Below are 6,178 nucleotides of genomic sequence, written 5' to 3'. Positions count from 1 at the left end.
TATCTATATGTAAGAGCCAGAACCTTTGAGGAACTGTCAACTCTGGAATCCCTGAGGTGTTGGAAAATTCTGGCATAGCTGGAATAAAATTTTTTTGGTAAATGGAATGAATAAATGGATTGATATTAGAAAATAAAAGAAATAGTGAGGAAGGTCTGTTACATCACCAAATGGGTCAGTCTGTCTTAATCTTCTGACAAAAGAGAGGGAAGCCACATGCATTTATTTCACTATATCAGACAAGGTGACTCATGCAGAGCTGGGGCCACGTCAGTGGGGTGTGCAATCCTTTGATGCTTTTCTTTGAAGTAACCCCAATTGTCCATAAATAACCATAAAGGGAAATTCCAAAGCTGCGTAATGAAGGCTCCAGCAGGGGAGACAGAACAGCAGCAGAGCGCAGGCACTCAGGCCCAGCAGCGGGATGGATCCCAGGCTCCAGCTCGACGCCAGCTTCCTGTCCGCACAGACACTGGGAGGCTGCAGTCACAGCTCCGGTAGTTGTATTCTTGACACCTGTGTGGCAGACTGTATTGAGCTCCTGGCTTTGTCTCCTGCTAAGCCACTGTAGGGACTTAAGGAGTGAGTAAGCAGACCGGAGCTCTCTTTCAAATAAATTTAAAAAATAAATAAAAAAGAAAAGAAAAAAAAGCAGTAGCAATAATGTATTTAGGGCTCAAGTTCAGGTTGGTAAAGGAGAAACTATTTATTTATTTAAAGATTTATTTGTTGTCATTGGAAAAGCAGATTTATTGAGAGCAGAGACAAAGATCTTCCATCAGCTGGTTCATTCCCCAAGTGGCTGCAATGACCCAAGCTGAGCTAAATCAGGAGTCAGGAACTTTCTCTAGGTCTCCCATGCCTTGGGCTATCCTCCACTGCTTTCTCAGGCCACAAGCAGGAAACTAGAGGAGAAGTGGAGCAGCCAAGACATGAACTGGCACCCAGATGCAACCCAGTGTGTGTAAAGCGAGAATTTAAACACTGAACCATCATGTTGGCTCAAGAAACTATTTTTATCTCTAGAGCTGTCAACTTCAGATATCAGACAAGATGTCACTGCCAAGGGCCCAGCCCTTCTGTTTGCTCACGGCTTACCACATGGTCTTTCCTCTGCATGTGCTCCACCATTGGCCCCAGAGGCCAAATCAATGGGACTGCCTGATCTCAGACTTGAATCACCTATCACTTTGTAGGTTGGTGATTTCAATGATTTGTCATTCTAAGGAAAGGTTAATGGTTACAACTTGTGAGTCAAAGGCCATCTGAACAGCAACAGACCAGCTTCACTAGGCCTCAGCTCAAATACAGAATCCTAGGTTCCACCTTGGATCTTTGGCCTCCAGGCCACTTATTTGCACCTTGAACTTTGAGAACTGCTTCAAGATGTGACTCCCACAGAGAACAATCACTTCTCAGTAGGGAGGGAGGGACCCACTAAGGCTTCCCGAGGACAGCTTTAAGCTGAGGAAGCAATGCAGGCACAAGGTCCTTGACCAGGGGAAGGCAGAACTCAATGCTGTCATCAATAGCAGCCTTCACTGAAGCCGTTTTTGGGGAGTGAACCAACATGACAGCATGTCATACAGGGACTCAGACACCCACATGAGCCCCACATCTCAGGGACTCCCCTATTCTCTCCTCTCTAGCTAAATATGCCCAGCACTTACTGTGACTGAACTTTAATATCTGAAAGCAGCAGTTGACTTCTCCCAAAGTCATCTTTCAGACTTCAGGGAGAGTCCTGAATGCTTCACTTTAATGCTAAGCTTCCTGCCTGGCACATGTTCCTAAACGGTGTCTGTGAGGACTGGTGCCCACCTCTCTAAGTGATGAAATAAAAGCCACTCAGCCCTGTCAGAAGAGCCATGCTGACTTTGGAAATCATTCCTTACTACCTGCCAATCTGCTGCACACATTGTGTGACATCTCTTCCTGGTGTGTCTCTTGATCAAACCTGCCAGGAAGCTGTGAGGTTCCTGCTGGCCCAGGAGATTCAGCACGTTAGGCACTTAGTTTCTTGAGTAGAGCAGACTTCTCTATAGCTATTCAGCCACCGAGAGAATAAAACTTCTCTGTACGATTACACTCGTTACATAGTTATTTTCAAACAAGTGACTCTGGTCATTTGAAGGAAATGCAACAAAGTCCCCATCAATTATTTTTTTTTTTTAAGATTTATTTTATTTTCATTGGAAAGTCAGGTTTACAGAGAGAAGGAGAGACACAAAGAAAGGTCTTCTGTCTGCTGATTAACTGCCCAAGTGATCGCAGTGGTTGGAGCTGAGCCTATCTGAAGCTAGGATTCAGCAGCCTCCTAGGGGTCTACCACATGGGTGCAGGGTCCCAAAACTTTGGGCTGTCCTCTGCTGGTTTCCCAGGCCACAAGCAGGGAGCTGGATGGGAAGTGGGGTAGCTGGGACACAAACCAGTACCCACATGGGATCCTGGTGCATGCAAGGTGAAGACTCGAGACACTAGGCTACCATGTTGGGCCCGTTTCCCTCAGGTTTTAATCAATGACAGTTAACTTTTAATTGTATTGCGTCTTACTCCCCTAAACTCTTTCAGTTATAATCTCCCAGCACATTTAATCCCTTTTGGTACACAGAAATGGGTGAGAGGGATATCTACTCATGGTAGGATGCTGCCTCATAATCCTCAAAATCCTGACTGTTCTGCAGAGGAACAGATGAAACTGGTAACCTGGCCAAATCCCACAGAAGCCACGACTCAAACCCAGGCTATGCCTCACTTTCACACCCACCTTCTGGAGGGCACTGCCCCCATGTCTGCTGCATTGGTACCATTTTTGCCCAATGTCCTGTCTGCCCATGGCTCAAATGAGACACTGATATTGGCTCTGAGATTTCCAGATCTGGCAAGTATCAAAACATGACAAGAAAGGTTATTTATGATTTTGAAGCATTTTCTGTCTGCTGAAACCTAAGAAGTCCTGGGAATCTGAGAGGCTTGTAGGGTTTTCCCAATACCCCAGACCCCTTTCCTCCTTAAGAAAGTCATTGTCAGTTTGCTGACACCCAGGTCCTGTTCCACATAAGGAAACCTGATGAACATTTTCAAATTCATCAAGGGGATGGTGTTAATCTCACAATGTCCTGAGCTGTCCAGTTTGGCACCCTGACATGGAAGGGCAGGAAGACACATGTCACTTGGTGGTCCGCAGGGTACCCAGTGCTGGATGAAAGCAAAGTCAACCAGCCAGCTCCTTCCTATTCAGTGCAAAGGCTGGCAGGGTAAAGTTCTGAAACAGCTGCAGGATGGAACCCCTTGGCCAGAAATAACTGCAACAGCATTTAGTGCCAAAGAAATGCTGAAGAAGTGACTGGTTGCCCATCTTCAAGAATCTCTTAACATTGTGTCAGAGACAAAACCCAAATTATGAAACAATACTGCTTGTTAAGGTACAGGGTAGGGGTGAGGCGTCCTCGAAAAAACAACACATGGACTTCAGATTTTCTGTTAACGAAATGAGTTTTTTGATTCCATTTTCCATGAATACTTTGTGCTTCCTACTGGCCCTGTCGAAGTTGGGCTGTTCGGGGCCTCACGGTGGTTTTGCCGTGGCCTCCTGCTGATCCCACAGCTGGGAGCCTGAGTGACAGCTCTTCTCCAAGCTGACAGCATTTCCAGGCTTTCCACTCGATCCCCCTTCTAATCCGCTGCTCCTGTCCATGCTTGGCTCTCCTCTGCAATGGATTCCTCCTTCCAAACTTCTTCACTTTTGTTCATTCTGTTCCCTTTTCCCCAAATCTCTAAAATCTTTGAAGTCTCAGTTCAGGGGGTCCTAGCTTCTAGATTAACTTTTAAGAAGAGCACCCCTTTCAGTCCTTGTTACAACATGCAGAATGGAGTAACTGTCAGGAGTGTAGAGAGTACGGAGACCAGTTCTGATATGATTGCTGCTAACTACAGAAAAATATTTTATTCACCATTTTAGTTTTTAAAAAAAATTTATTTGAAAAGTGTAGATATAAAGAGGGGGAGAGGGAAAGAGACTGAAGTACACAGAGACATAGATGGAACCTTCCACACATTGTTTCATTGCCCAAATGCCCAATGCAGAAGGCAGGGGCTGGGTCAAAGCCAGCAACAACTCACGGTCTCCCATGGGAATGGCAGCACCCAAACACTTAAGCCATCACCTGTTGCCTCCCAGGACTGCACATTAGCAGGAAGCTTGGTCAGAAGTAAGGCTCAGACTCAAACCTAGGAACTCTTATGTAGGAGTCTAACTTCTCAAGCAGTACCAACTCCAGTAATACAGTTTACCTACGAAAAAGGTAAGAATCAGACCTATTCAACAGATTGTTGTGGAGATGAGGTTAATAGGACAATTGCTGGAGTGCACTAAGCACGCAATAAATGCTGCTACTCACAGTTCTGAATGATGCTGTACACTGGAGCCTGTCTCACTTGTCACCTCCAGGGTGTCTGGGGGGAAGGGCTGTCTGTTGATCTGGAAGAGCTCAGGGCGAGCAGAGAGTAGGTGATCGCTAACCACTGTGCCTGGAGTGAAATATTAACAATTTTCTTGGAGGAGGTGGGCAGAGCTGAAGTGACAGAGGGAAAGGCATTCCAGATGGAGCTGCTATTCTCTGCATGCAACACAGGTAGCAGAAGCGGCTTGGATGGGAGGATGACCCCACAGTGAAACAGGGAGGAGAGCAAGGCTAATGAAGGGAGCGAACTGAGGACATCCTGACATGTTTCCTCAAGGGGCGGTTGGAGAATGCCTGGTGGCAGGGAGCCCGGGGTCGGAACATACAGTGATTATCCCTTGGTAGCTGTAATGACTATTACCCCCACACTGTTTCCCTCCAAAAGAAAAGGCAATTTTATCATCACAAGGAGGCCACATTTTTTTAATTGAAAACTGAATTTCTGCATACACACAGTAATGCATAAATTATAAGTGGATCAACAATTATATTAACAGTACAAACTCATATGGCATTTACATAAAATTACTGCTCTAGGTTGTGGAACATTTTGTGCCAGGTACTTCAGAAAACAAGACAGAAAATAAAGAACTCAGCTACTTTTATGAGATCAGAAAAAGCATCTATGTTACCTAACAGAATCCTTCATGTGTCAAACTCAGGACAATCAATAAACTAAATTGGAAAAAAGGAACACTTGAAAAGTTGGTGATGCTGGTCTGGCATGGTAGCTTAGTGCTAAAGTCCTTGCCTTACACATACTGGGATCCCATATGGGCGCTGGTCCTAATCTCAGCAGCCCCGCTTCCCATCCAGCTCCCTGTTTGTGGCCTAGCAGAACAGTAGAGGATGACCCTAAGCTTTGGGACCCTGCACCCACGTAGGAGACCCAGAAGTAGCTCCTGGCTCCAGGCTTTGGATTGGCTCAGCTCCAGTTATTGCAGCCACTTGGGGAATGAATCTCTGTATATCTGACTTTCTAATAAAAAATAAATAAATCTTAGAAAAAAAGTTGGTGACGCAATGTTAGGTTAAAAACACTGTTGAGAATGTTAGCGACTGGACTTTGGGGCCAGAGAGTGTCCTCCTGTTTGGCAATTGTAATTAAAGGCTCTGGGTTCTGCTTCCTGATTGCTACCGCCTTCTAAAGCGTAATTCTGAGTCACTGTGCAGTCTTCCCTGCTTGCGTAAATTACTCTTCACAAGTTTTAAACAAGATGGTGATTCACGTAACAGTTTTAAAGTAAGATTCTTCCCACTCAAAACGAAATGAAGAAATTCTACCAAAAAGCTGATCACATGAAGGGCTTGGGCCAACAGTTTCCTTGAACAACTGACTAAAAGTATAGAACAAAGTAATTACCTATAGGGAAGGATAGGGATTCTACAGTGTGATAGCAAGAGAAAAACCCTGGGGGCACTCATGGGGTCCTCAGAAAAAACCCATGGGGGTGCTGTGGGGACTGGTTGGTTTGAAATGGTTCTTTAACCAAAAAACCTTCAGTGGGTTCAAGAGCCCCTCTTTGAGCAGACAATTGGTGGCAAAATAAATGGATTAAGAAACGGGTTGATCAAGCTTTTTCTCACCTTTGCTATAATCAATTCGATGAGAATAGAGCTAGCTATTCTGTACTGCACTTCAAGGCAGTCTGCCCAGTACTGCTGTAAGGAGAGAGAGGCGGCATCCAATGGAGACAATTTTGATAACAATGGAA

Source organism: Ochotona curzoniae, unplaced genomic scaffold, assembly GCF_017591425.1.
Source record: "Ochotona curzoniae isolate NIBS_2020 unplaced genomic scaffold, NIBS_Ocur_1.0 scaffold_3208, whole genome shotgun sequence".
NCBI lineage: Eukaryota > Metazoa > Chordata > Mammalia > Lagomorpha > Ochotonidae > Ochotona > Ochotona curzoniae.
Note: the sequence above shows the minus strand (reverse complement) of the source record.